Below are 14,929 nucleotides of genomic sequence, written 5' to 3' on the forward strand. Positions count from 1 at the left end.
CTCCTTCTTTCCTACTCTGTATTCACACTTGATCTACTGCCCGGTTGACATTTGCAGACTGGTCTGAAAGTTCAACTCTGGCCGAGCTGCTTTGCGTTTTCAGCACAGCACAGCAAGAATGTTGCCCTCTTTTGATAGTTCACTCCAAAGTAATAAACTGTCAATCCTTAACCAGGAATTGGACCCAAGTTACGAAGATGAGAGCAACGAAACCTTACCATTAGGCAACCATTTTGCAACCCCTCCCCACGGGCTTTCACTGCTTATTTTTCTCATTCCAGTTATCTTAACCAGGCTCAAGTTTCTCCTCCAGATTACGCGTCACAATGCGACAGAAACAACTCCTTCAAGTCTACTCTTAAAAAAAATTGATGTTCACTGGAACAGGAAAACCCACAATCTCCTACTTCAAAACATTCCATATATTAGGAATTCTTTCCTCAAGCTTTTCTTGCCCAACCAGATTACGAATCATATTATCACACTGTGATGTGTAAGGACCTTGGGAAAACATCCTGGGATGTTCCATAAGACTAAAAGCGTCAACTTATTAGAACCTGTCCTTGTAAGATATACATTGAAAGAGAAAATAAAATTTCCTCTTGCATCTTTTTCATTCTGATCTCTTTCTCTGCAATATTTCAACATGATGCCAGACAACGGTTGTGGCAACTGTTTGAGCTTCGAAGTTACTTTTCAATCTGTTTGGGGAACTGACCCTCATTAACATTGGTGGAGAACAATAATACAGAAACGAACAAATTACCCGCGACTGACAGAGGTCTGAGGAATGGCAAATACCCAGAATGCATGGAACTCACTCATCCCGTGACTTACTGTTGTTTTTTTTTGCTGTGAATGTTCTGAATGCTGTGAAATGAAAGGAAGTTAGCAACGAGAAATTGTTTGGCTGGGTTCGCTTCCCTTTGTTAGATAGTAGTTTCTGCAAATACTTAGGAAAACTCTAACATGCTGAGAAACAAAATAAGCAGGATTAATGAAGATATGGGTTAATTCAGAAACGACAATATCGATAGCGATACAAAATCAAGACTAACTTGGCAGAGTGTTTTGAAAGGATACAAATGAGTGTTGATGAGAGGAAGACAGTTGGTGCACATAGATTTACAAAATCTCGTATTTGAAAATAAACCCCACACGATAGAACGATGAGGAAGTTCACGGTCATGAAAGAAAATGGACAGGAATGATGTAGATGCTAAATTGAGTACAGGAAACAGATTAACGGTTAATTGGTCCTTTTTGGGCAGGAGGAATGTTTGTATTGGTGTTTCCCAGAATTCCATATTAGACCCTTGATGGCTTCCCGATCTTTTAGTTATTTGGAATTTTGTGTGCAGGGTAGAATTTCAAAATTACACAGCACAAAAAACGTGGACGAACTGTAGACTGAAAAGGACACATAGAGGTGGCATGATGGCTCACAGTGCCAAGGACCTGGCTTCTATTCCAGCCTCTGTCTTTGTGGAGTTTGCATATTCTCGCCGTGTCTGCATGGGTTTTCTCCGATGCTTCAGTTTCCCTCCACTGTCCACCGATGTGCATATTATTTGGCCTTTCTATGTGAAAATGACCATAGCGTTTATTGTGGTGATGGTGGATGATCTTTGTAGGGCCAGTGTAGACTCGATTGGCTGAACGGCCTGCTACCACACTGTAAGGGTTCGATGAGTTATGTTTTGTTGGAGTTGATAGATAATTTCAGTAGCTCACTGTCAAGAATTAATGCACCGTAACACAAAGAGCATGGAGAGACAATCCAAAATAAACAGCACTAATGTAAAGAGTGTACAAGAACAGATTAACCCGTGAGTGCATATGTCATTAAAGGTAGCAAAGCAGTTAGACGGACCTATTAAACACGTACCATTCGGTGATTCATCATATTCAAACATAGAATAGAGGCATTATGATAAACGCATATAAGACATTGTTTAGACTTCACTTGGGATTTGTGTACAGCTTTGGGTGTCGCGCTATAAGGAGGAGACGACACACAAAAGCTTTAGAAGAATAGGTCACGAGATAAGAAACTTACTTCATCAAAAGAGATCAGATAAACTGTATCAGAGGAGCAGGAAAGTTGACGTTTCGGGTCGAGACCCTTCTTCAGAAAAAAATATTGTCAATATTGTTCAAATGAAACTGCAGTACGGTTGCAAGAATGCAAGTGACCATTCGACACATTGCATCTGTGTTATTCTGGCGTGGGAACAACTCAACCAGTCTCACTGACACCCTATTTCCACCCACCCCCACCTACCCATCCCCCTCCCCACCCTTGCTCTGCCCTATTTATTTGCCTTGAATTTCCTTGTTCTTCCTCTCAGGACAAAACAAGAGGCAATTCACAAGATTCAAGATTTGCAAAGCCGTGGGCTGCCGAGGCCCACGGCTTTGCAAATATGGGAGACCTTATGAATGCACTGACGGTTGTTAAATTCCCCCAGCCAAATGACTTTGAAAAGAGAGAGTTCAATTATTTTGTTTTGGCACTTTTTGAGCTCATGAATTTATTTATTTATTTTTCTGAAAGAAGGGTCTTCAACCGAAACGTCAGCTTTCCTGCTCCTCTGCTTGGTCTGCTGCGTTCATCCAGTTTCACGCCATGTGATCTCAGCTTCTCCAGCATCGGCAATTCCAACTATCTCAGATAAACAGTGACTGTTTTTCTTAGTGTGTGCGTGGTGCAGGAAGCAGTGGGGAAGAGTCTATGGGTAGAGTTTTTCGTAGTTTTCATGATCGTGGGCATTCTAAAACAGTGAATAGGGAGAAACCTCTCTCATTCTTATGAGCGTGAAACAGGGGGCACAGTTTTAATTATTTGAAAAGGTGTAATTGTGAGGTGGAAAAGAATCAAGCACAGCAAGTAGCTTGGTTGTGGCCCCTTAAGGTAGCATGGAAACTCAATAAAATGGTTAAAAGAGATACTTGCCTTTATTCACCCAGCACATTGATTAAGCACAATGAGATTACGTTGGAACCGTATAAAATATTTTCGTCACAGCTAGAGAATTGTGTACACTCCTGGAAGCCCAAAACAAAAGAAAGAACATAGAACATTGAAAAGTACAGCACAGTACAGGCTCTTCGGCCCACAATGTTGTGCGGTGGAATAATCCTAATCCAAAAATAAAATAACCTAACCTACATTCCCCTCAATTCACTGCTGTCTATGTGCATGTCCAGCAGTCACTCAAATGGCACGAATGACTCTGCTTCCATGACTTCCACTGGCAAAGTATTCCATGCAGTCACAACTCTCTGGGTGAAGAACCTCCCTCTGACATCTCCTCTATACCTTCCTCCTAACACCTTAAAACTATGACCCCTCATGGCAGTCAATCCTACCCTGGGGAAATGTCTCTGGCTATCAACTCTATCCATACCTCTCATTACTGTGTACACCTCGATCAGGTCACCTCTCTTTGAGCTCTTTCTCTCCAGAGAGAAAAGTCCGAGCTCAATCAACCTCTCCTCATAAGACAAGCCCTCCAGTCTAGGCAGCATTCTGGTAAACCTCCTTTGCACCCTCTCCAAAGCCTCCACATCTTTCCTATAATAGGGCAACCAGAACTGGACACAATATTCCAAGTGTGGTCTCACCAGGGTTTTGTAGAGCTGCAGCATAACCTTGCGGCACTTAAACTCGATCCCCTTGTTAATGAAAGCCAAAACACCATATGCTTTCTTAACAACCTTATCCACTTGGGTGGCAACTTTGAGGGAGCTATGCAGTTGATCACCAAGATCCCGCTGTTCCTCCACACTGCCGAGAATCCTGCCTTTAATCCTATATTCAGAATTTAAATTCGACCTTTCAAAATGCATCACTTCACATTTATTCAGGTTGAACTCCATCTGTCATTTCTCAGCCCAGCTCTGCATTCTGTCATTATCTCACTGAAGCCTGCAATAGCCCTCGATACTATTAACGGCACTTCCAATCTTTGTGTCATCAGCAAACATACTAACCACCCCTCAACCTCCTCATCCAAGTCATTTATAAAAACTACAAAGAGCAGAGGTCCAAGAACAGAGCCCTGTGGGACACCATACAGCACTGACCTCCAGGCAGAATACTTTCCATCTACAACCACTCTCTGCCTCCTGTCAGCCAACCAATTCTGAATGTAGACAGCCAAATGACGCTGCATCCCATACCTCCTGACTTTATGAATGAGCCTGCCATGGGGAACCTTATCAAATGCCTTGCTGAAGTCCATGTACACCACATCCACTGCTTTTCCCTCATCAACCTGTCTCGTGACTGCCTCAAAGAACTCAATAGGATTTGTGAGGCATGACCTGCCCCTCACAAAGCCATGCTGACTTCCTTTAATCATGCTATGATTTTCCAAATAGTCATAAATCCTATCCCTCAGAATTCTTTCCAAAACCTTGCTGACCACAGATGTAAGACTGACTGGTCTGTAATTTCCATGGATTTCCCTATTCTTTTCTTGAAAAGAGGAACAACATTTGCCTCCCTACGATCTTCCGGTACAACACCCGTGGAGAGTGAGGAAGCAAAGATCTTCGCCAGAGGCTTAGCAACCTCCTTTCTCACTTCCCGGAGCAACCTAGGATAAATCTGGTCTGGCCCTGGGGACTTATCAATCTTAATGTTTGCCAAAATTTCCAGCACATCAACTTGCTCATTTTTGATCTATTCAAGCCTGTTTCCCTGCTCCTCAAAGTTCTCATTCACAACAAGGTCCCTTTCTTTTGTGAAAATTGAAGCAAAAAACTCATTTAGGGCTTCCCCTATCTGCTCAGACTCCACGCACATGTTCCCTACGCTGTCCCTGATCGGCCCTACCTTCTCGCTGATCATTCTCTTATTCCTCAACTATGAGTAGCCTTCGGGTTCTCCCTAATCCTTCCTGCCAAGTCTTTTTCGTGCCCCCTTCTGGCCCTTCTCAGTCCACTTTTGAGCTCCTTCTGAGCAAGCCTGTAATCCTCTAAAGCTGTGCTAGACCCTTGCTTCCTCCACCTTACGTAAGCTGCCTTTTTCTTTTTGACGAGAAGCACCTCCGTTCCCGTCATCCAAGGCTCCTTAATCTTACCCCTTCTTACCTGTCTCAGAGGAACAAATTTATGCATCACTTGCAACAACTGCTCCTTAAACAGTCTCCACAAGTCTGTTGTGCCCTTTCTGTGGAACAATTGCTCCCAATCTGTACTTCCCAACTCCTGCCTGATAGCGTCATAGTTTCCTTTTCCCCAGTTAAATATCTTCCCCTGGTAACTGCTCCTTTCCCTTTCCATGCCTATGGTAAATGTGAGGCTGATGTGGTCACTGTCACCAAAGTTTTCTCCCACCGCGAGATCTGACACCTGTTCTGGCTCATTGCCGAGCACCAAATCCAAACTGGCCTCCCCCCTCGTCGGCCTGTCCACATACTGAGTGAGGAAACCCTCCTGAACACACCTGACAAAAACGGCTTCATCCAAACCATCTGCACTGAGGAGGTTCCAATCAATGTTGGGAAAGTAGGAGTCACCCATAACAACAACCCTGCTACGTTTGCACTTTTCAACAATCTGCCGGCCTATGAGTTCTTCGATCTCCCTACTGCTATTTGGGGGTCTGTAGAAAACCTCCAATGAGGTGACTGCCCCCTTGCTATTCCTAACTTCCACCCATACTGACTCAGTCGATAAACCTTACTCGGCAACCTCAGCCCATACTACCTCAGTAGACGAGTCCTCATCCAAAGATCTTTCGGCCATTGTTATATTGTCCTTGACCAACAAAGCTGCACCTCCCCCTCTTTTATCACCTTCCCTGACTTTAATGAAAGATCTAAGCCCTGGAACCTGCAACATCCATTCCTGACCCTACTCTATCCATGTCTCTGATATGGCCACAACATTGAAGTCCCAGGTACCTATCCAAGCTGCAAGCTCGACCTACCTTATTCCGGATACTTCTGGCGTTAAAGTAGACACACTTCAATCCAGCTTGCTGTCTGCCAGCACAATCTTGTGACAGTGAGGTCCTGTCCATGTTCTCCCTACACTCGTCCTCCCTACACTCATTCTTCTGTGTACATAGAACATAGAACATAGAACATTACGGCACAGTACAGGCTCTTCGGCCCTCAATGTTGTGCCGACCTGTCATACCGATCTCAAGCCCATCTAACCTACACAATTCCATGTACGTCCATATGCTTATCCAATGACGCCTTAAATCTACCCAAAGTGGGCGAATCTACTACCATTGCAGTACTAGGACTACACCTCAGTTTCCCATTCCCCCTTCTGAACTAGTTTAAATCCACTATGTTTGTTTTGGAAACAATGCAAATTGATTTACCGGGATGTAGCTTTAGCTGGAGAGTGTTCATTATGACGAGATATTGGGCTGCCCGATGTTCTATTGCTTTGAGTTGAGGAGACTGAGGGCCGACTTGGTTTCAATGTACCATTTAAGAGGGGCATATACAAGGTAGACAGGAAGGAACTTTTCCCTTGTGAAATAAATTGTGAAAATCGTTGACCTGGAGACATTGATTTAAGTTAAGAAGTAAAAACTTCAGCCGGGATGTGAGGATTTTTTTCCTCCCAAAATGTGTTGGAAGATTGGAATGCATTGCCTGCAAGGATGGGAGAGGCAGAAATATTGACAATATTTAAGAATTGTTTAGATGCAAACGTGTGATGCCAAGGCATACGACGTAAATTGCCAAATGGTTGAAAATGTGATAAAATAGTCAGCTGTACGTCTTTTTGCCACTGCAGACTCGATGGGTAGAATTGCCTTTTTATTTTCTGCTGCAGACCCCAATAATTGTACAATTCTATGCGGTACATAATTATTTCATAACCACTATTAAAACGAAATTAATATTTCTAACTTTTGTCAGGCTTAGTGCAAGTTACATTTGCTTCATTCCGTTGGTAGTTTCCACCTACATGCTTCGATATTAATAGTCTCACTAGCATTAACAGCTTCCACTAATTGCTTGCTTGCAAACGGATAACATCATATTATTATCGAAAATATATTTTCACTTAAACTAATTCGTTGTTTCTTTAAAATATATCATTGAGCCCAGTCATTTAATAATTCACAAAGCAATGACATTTCTTTATTTTTTGAAGGCGAGATATTTCATCCACAAGTACATTGACTTATTGTAAACTGCTAGGTTGACTATTAAGTGATTGAATCTTACAGTAAATTGCAAAAGCAGAGCTAATGTTGTATTGGCTTTAAGGTCACAAAGTCAGTCAATGCCTTCACTTCAGGTGGACCAGTAGAGAAAATCTCACAGGGGCAGAAGCACTTGCAAACAATGTTCTGGCTCTGAGCGGTGAGAAGAGATGAGTGAATAGGCCTCTTGCTCCAGTTTTTGCTGTCTTATAGACACATGCAGGAGAAAGTGAAGGGGTTGTTAGGCTTGAACAAGAAATCAATCAGGGCATCACAATGGGTACAGTCCTGATGGAATGCGGGGATTAGAAGTTGATGGGAAAATTCTCGATTTTGACCTTTTCTCAAAGACAGAACTCCCAAGTCACCAGATAAAAACACTATCAGTGGTTCTGGAACATCTACAGACATGGCATGGGAAAGGACTTTCTGTGTAGTGATATTCCTACAACCAGACGACTGGTGATGGGCCAGGGTATCTGCTTCAAAAGTGCTTAGGAATTATGTTAAGGCCCGATGCATACCAGCTTAGAGAAATGACAGGAGCTCCTTTGTTCTGACATAAAGGAACTATGACCAGGTATCACAATAATACTGAAGTAAAGAACCCAGGATTACATGTTGTTGATTCATTTGAGGCACTTGTGGTAAGAATATCCTCTTAAGAATCATTCTCTTCAGCTAATGGCTTCCCATGAAGACGTGCAATCTGAAATGGTTTTGACATCTTTCTGTCCGTGATAGCAGGCTGATAACCTTTGGCTTTGAAATTGCCTCACAGAAATATGATGCTGTTCACAAAACCACAGACACAGACAGATACACATGCAGTGTACATGTGCAGGCACATGCATGCAAACTCACATAGAGACACACACACACACACACACACACACACACACACACACACACACACACACACACACACACACACACACACACACAAAACCAAACAGAATAAGATGGCATGTATCGAACATGAGCAAAATGACACTTCAACCATTCTGTCTTGACTACGCCAGAGAGTCTGCATCAATGAATTTTAAAGACCATGTCTTCACTTTATATTCCAACATATCTGACACAAGACCCACCCAGGTGAATAGTAAAAATCTAATGGTGAGCCACCCTTCTCTTAAAAGAGATAAATCAAATTACTTTGCCAGAATTTTATCATTTTGCAGAAACTTAAACTAAAGCCTACTTCACTTTGAATCCATTACTTCATAGAAAAAAAAGAAAACTGACACTGCCAGCAGAATCTGATCAGCTAGAACACCAATGGAATTGCTGCCTTGACATGTTAGTATTAAGTACCCATTATCGGTATTTCCACAATGGCACTGCACGCCTAGCAGATGGAAGTGCCATGTAGATGGTTCATATTCAACCAACCACTTGAGTTAGATTTTGACACAGCTCTAGCACAGCTGGATCTTGAATCCTAGTTTTGTGATCCTCTAATAGGATGATTGCCACTGCACTATAAGATCACTAACTATTGATGGTAAATCTAATATGATACAAGCCTTGCATCACTTATTACTCAATAAGGTCGTATGTCGTCAGGATGGCAAAACGAAATAAAACTGAAAGAAGGAACAAGGTCACACGTAGTTATACCTCACGACAGTGAATATTCATAAGATATTGAGACATTATAACAGGCAATGTAATAAAGTTTATTTTAACATTAATGACAATTGACATTGTCAGATTGGCAGAGATAGCCGCAAAGAAGAATTCATGCTGTATATTTAGGACAGTTTCCAACCAGTGATCAGAAAATTTTGAATCTGGTGATGTGTAACACAGCAGATTTTTTTAAAAAATGTCAGATTCACTTAGCCCTTCTGGAACATTTGTTGTAACATGGCAGAATCTAACATTAAGTGTGAAAAGGATGATTTTGGATTGCGAGCCACTGTACGAGCTTAAATACGGTTAATAACAAAGGAATGAATGCAGGGATAGCTGGAATGAACTCAAAAACACCTTTAAAAGCAAACAAAAACGTTTGAAGAACAATGGCAGATGTTTGGGAAAGATAACTAATGTCCCAGAACAAATTTCTATCCCTGTGTAAAGAGTCGATCCAGGAAGGGATAAAATAAGTCAGTGATAATGGGAACTGCAGATGTTGGAGAATCCAAGATAACAAAGTGTGAAGCTGGATGAACACAGCAGGCCAAACAGCATCTCAGGAGCACAAAAGCTGATGTTTCGGGCCTAGACCCTTCATCAGGGATAAAATAACTATGGTTCAGTAGAGAAGCAAAGGGTAGCGTTCCATCGATAAAAAATATACGTACAATGTAGAAAGTATGAACAATAAGCAAAGGATTCTGTAAGTCTAAAGAACCAAAGAAACAAAGTAAATAAATTCAGGAGGAAGAAGCTAAGCGTTGAGAGTGAAGTTACAAGTAATATCAAGATGGACAACAAGAACGTCTTCTAAAATATGGGAAGGAAGAGAGAGGCTAAAGCGAACAGTCAAAATTAATAAATAATCAAAATAAAACAAGGCAATTAATCAGGCACAATAATTCCCAGTACAAAAGAAACCATAATACTAGAGAAATTAATATGTCTAAAGAACAAATAAAAGTATCGGGGATCTGATGAAATTAATTCCAGCATGTAAAATAAATAACTGCAGTGATATTAGATGGATTGACAGCAATTCTCCAAGCATCCTAAAGTTTTGGAAAACTGCCAGAAAATTTGGAAACAGACTTTATAATGTTTTCATTCGCAAAGGGAAGGTCAAAACAAATTAACCATAGGCCAATTGGGTTACAATTACTTCTTGGGAAGTCTTTGGAGTCTATCAAAATGTTGTGTGCCCCATGCAATTTTATCTTCCCACCCCTACCACCTTCTTCACAATAGACAGCAGGAAATTGAAGAGCAAATATGTCGAGGATTCTCAGATATCAAAGAATAATAGGATTGTAACATTTAGGGATTTTAATATTTTAAACATAGACTTGAACTGCAAAACTGTAAATAAACTTGGAGGATTTTGTTTATGCGTTCAAGAAAATGTTCTTTGTTAATATGCATAAGCGCATAATAGTAAAGCAGCAAAACTTGACCCTCTCTTTGGAAATAAGACAGGGTGAGCAACTGGGACAAGTGACAATAATCTATTAATTTTGAATAGTTATGGAAAAGGAGATACCTTGTGTAAAATGTCTGCATTGAAGCAAGCCCAGTCTGACAGTATTAGATATGAACTTTTAAAAGTTGATTGTGGTAAACTGTTCGCAGGGTAAGGGAAGAATGGCAAATGGGGGGGCTTTCAAAAGTGAGATAACCAGCCTTCAGAGGCAGTATGGTCCTGTTAGAGTGAATGGAAATACTGGTAGGAGTGCAAGACTCTGGATGACTGGAGATGCAAAATGAACAAGAACAAAAGAGAAGTATGGCACTGGAACAGGCCCTTCTGTCGTCCAAGCCTGTGCTGATCATCATGCCTGGCTAATCTAAAAAACACCCTTCTGCCGTTATTCAGTCCACATCCCTCAACTCCGTCCCTGTTCATGTACCCATGTGGATGCCTCTTAAAAGTCTCCAACATGTCTGATTCCACCACCTCCTCTGGCAGTGCATTCCAGGCTCCTAAAACTCTCTGTGCAAAAAAAAAACTTTCCTCGCACATCTCCCTTAAACTTTTGACTTCTCACCTTGAACCTGTGCACCCTTGGAATTGAAAGTTCAAATCTGTGGAAAAGCCTCAGAGAATCCACCTTGTCTATACCTCTCATAAGTATGTAGACCTCTATCAGGTTGCGCCTCAGCCACCACTTTTCCAGTGAAAACACTCATCGTCTTTTTTTTTATATTGATGACATCTTAATTCTGGTCATGAATAAGAAAGAAAATATGTCAGATACAGATGGCGAAGATCAATTGAATTTATTGAGCAACTCAAGGGGAGTAGGGGCATTCAGAAGAGTAAGATCAGGAGGGAAAACTAGGGATACGAGATAAGGTTGAGATAATCTGCTTTGTCAGATAATGTTAAAGATACTCCAAAGAGATTCTACAACTACATTAAAAGGAAAAGAGCAACTGGGGAGACAATACAGTTCTTAAAGACAGACTATGTTGTCTATGTGTGAAACCACAGTGATTGGTGAGATACTAAATGAATACTTCACGTCAGTATTTAGCGTGAAGAAATACACAGTAGTGAAGGAACTTGGGAAAAGAATAATGATGCCTTGAATACAGGCAACCTTGCTAAAAGAATATGCTGGATGTCTTAAAGAGCATAAAAGTAGACAAATCCCCTCAATCTGCTCAAGTGTATCCCAGGACATTGTGGGAAGTGGGGAGCCGAGGAGATATGTTTGCATTATTTACAGCAATGGGTGAGGTACCAGAATGCCCAAATGGCCACACAGTGGATGGCCTATGTTAGTACATTTGTGGATGTGCATCTGACTTGGTGGTACAGAAGACAGTAAGGAATCTTATCTAAGATTACAATAGAATTTTTTTTCTGCTGGGCTAGTGGGTTGTTTTGCAGCTGATGCAGTTTAATTTAATTAAATGAGAAGTGTTGCATATTCCAAGACAAAACCAGCAGGACTTACACAGTACAGTCCTGGGAAGCATGGTCGAATAGATACATGGGTTTTCAGCTGTTTAGTGCCTTGAAAGTGAGGCGACAATTATACAGCATAGTGAAAAAAAACAGTCAGGCACATCCAGTGATTGGGACAACAGCCATGACCATAAGATTCTTGATTGGGTTTTTTAACCTTGGCCAATCAGGGAACTCTGGCTGGTATCGGAATACAGAAACAAAGATGTCCTGCAGCAGTTGCATAGAGTGTTAGTGAGACTAAAAATGGAGTATGGTGTGCAGTTTTTGTGTCCAATCTAAGAGACAATATATTGACCAAAGAGGAAGTACAATGGACATTCTCCAGACTGATCCTTTAGATGATAAGATTGTTTGATGAGGAAGCACGATCTGTATTCTCCAGTGTTTCAAAGAATGAAAGGTGATTGCAGTGAAACTTAAAAAAAATCAAAAAGAGGGGACTGACTAACATGAGGAAGTGGATAAGTGCTGGCAGGCAAAATTAATGAGAATAGCAAGATATTATGCAAAATATCAAGCAGAATAGAATAATTGAGGAACAATTAGGACCTATTAGAAACCAAGGAGATTATCTGTGTGTGAAGTTGGTTAACATTCATAGATTGCTACATGTGTGATTCACATCTGTTTTTCTTTCAGAAAAGGAGGACGCAAGTACAGCGTTCAAGAAGGTAGACTGCGAAACTCTGGAGTAGATTGATACAAGATGTGAGCAGTGAATGATGATTTTCGCTGTTACAAAACTGGACAAATCCCTAGCTCCAATGAATTGTATCTTAGGCTACTGCGAGAGACAAGGGAGGAAAGGCCCTGACAAATATTTTGAAGTAGAATCTAGCCACAGTAGAGGTCCTGGAGGACTGAAGAAGAGCTAATGTGATTCCACATAACTGGAAGGACGGTGGAGATAGCCCAGGGAGCTACATACCAGTGAGTCTCAGGTTCGTGTTACAGAAACTTATGGAGAAAATAGGGAAGGAGAAAATGGATCTCTATTTAGAGAGGTAATGTTTGATCAAGGATAGTCAGCAGATATTTATCAGAGGAAAGTTATGACTAACAAATTTTATTAATTTTTTTAGAGGTGTTCATTAATATGTTTTTCAACAAGGCCTCTGACAAAACCCTATATGGGACATAAATGAACAAAGTAACGTACCATTGCATCAAGTGTAATTTAGCAAGTTCCCTTCAAAATAGTTTTTTGTGTCAGGAGAAAGAGGATGGTGTTAGAAAGCTGTTGTGTGACTTGAGACAGGTGCCCCCTGGTGTACCACAGGGATCAGTGCTGTGTCCCTTATTATTTGTGGTATTCATAAATCATGTAGAGGTGAATGTGCAGGGGATGGGGTAGTGTGATTAGTACATTTATGTTTGACAAAACGATTAGCTGGCAGTTGGCAATGAAGAGGAAGGTGTCATGTTACAGGAAGATATCAATGGAATGGTCAGGTGGGAAGAACAATAGCAGATTGAATCCTACCATGATAAATGTAAGATGATGCACATTAGAAGAAGGAACCAGACAAGCAAGTACTCAATGAATGGCAGCACTCTCCACAGATCCCTGAATGTGACAGGACAGGTTACTATTCTAAGTAAGAGGGCACAGGGACCTTTGGACAAAAACTTTATTCATCAAGGTATAGGTTATAAGAGCTATACAAGACTTTTATTAGACCAAGCTGGAATGTTGTATGCATTTTGGGTCAGCACATTGCAGGAAGGATGTGGTTGCACAGGAAGGGGTGCAGAGAAGTCTCATCAGGATATTCCCTGGGACAGAGCATGCCAGTGATAAAGAGAACCTGAATAAGCTGAAGTTGTCTAGTTTGAGATAGAGAAGTTTACACGCAGAAGTAATTTACGTGTATAAGATTATGAGTGGCATGGGCAGGGCGGATAGATAGCAGCTGCTACTTTTTGTCAAAGGACTAAGAATATGGGACTGCACTTTTAAAGTAAATGATTTGAGGTTTAGAGATGACTGGAAGATTGTTTTTCACCCAGGGGGTCTAGTGGTCTGGAATGCACTTCTTGAGATGGTAGCCGTGGTGGGTAACCCCATAACTGCTAAATAAAAGTACTTGGAGAAGCACTTGAAGTGTCCTACCATTCACGGCAACTGGCCTCATGTGGAAAAGTAGCACTAATGTAGATCGCGCTGTGTTTCTGACAGTGTAGATTCTATGCTTCTGTGGTTTATGGCTGTAGAAGGTCAGTCACTGAGAAGCTTAAGGCAGGGTTTGATGGGTTTCTGAAGAGTTTATTAACAACTGTAATAGCTTCCCAAAATATGTCAATGGGAATGATAGTAGAAAAAAAGTGCTGCTTACTTACAGTCTGAAACAAGAGAATGGAGAATGTGGAACTGGGAAATGGGAGAATTGTGAAGTGACTACTTCAATTCTGTCTTCAAAGAAGAAAGCAAAACAAAAGAAAAGTTTTTCCAGAAATACCAAAAAAACTTAAGTCAGTGATAATAAAGGATAGAATGAAATTAGTAAATAAATGGTTTTAGAAAAAATGTTGGGACTGAAAATCGTTGGCAGAGACAAAGCCAACATTGATTTATGAAATGGGAATCATGTTTGAGAAACTGGCTGGTACATAAATTATGGAGAAACAATGGATGCAATGCAGTTGGATTTTCAGATGTATTTGTGATAAGTTCCCAAGTCGAGTAAGTAGAATCAAATCTTATGGGCTTTTGAATAACATATTGATGTGGATTTCGAACAGGGAAAGCTGTCAATAAACAATGAATAGGAATAAAACAGTGATTTATTCTTTGGAGTGGAAGGTGTGTGGGGTGTCGCAGTGTTTGGTGCCTGGGCCCTAGCTACGCATATTACATATCAGGCATTTTGTTTGAGAGAAGTAAATGCAATGCTTACAACTGCGTTAATAGCATTAAGCTATGTAGGATTGTGAGTGGTGAGGATGATGTGGAAAAAAAACCTTCAACATGATTGAGACAATTGGAGCAATGGACAAGTACTCGGCAGAAGAACAATGTGACGTCATGCACTTTGGTGGAAAAAATAAAACAGCAGCCCACAATAAAAGGGATTGGTTGAAATATTTTGCTCTAGAAAGGGACTTGCATTCTTTTCTTTCTTGTT

This window comes from Stegostoma tigrinum, chromosome 10 (assembly GCF_030684315.1).
Source record: "Stegostoma tigrinum isolate sSteTig4 chromosome 10, sSteTig4.hap1, whole genome shotgun sequence".
Taxonomy (NCBI): domain Eukaryota; kingdom Metazoa; phylum Chordata; class Chondrichthyes; order Orectolobiformes; family Stegostomatidae; genus Stegostoma; species Stegostoma tigrinum.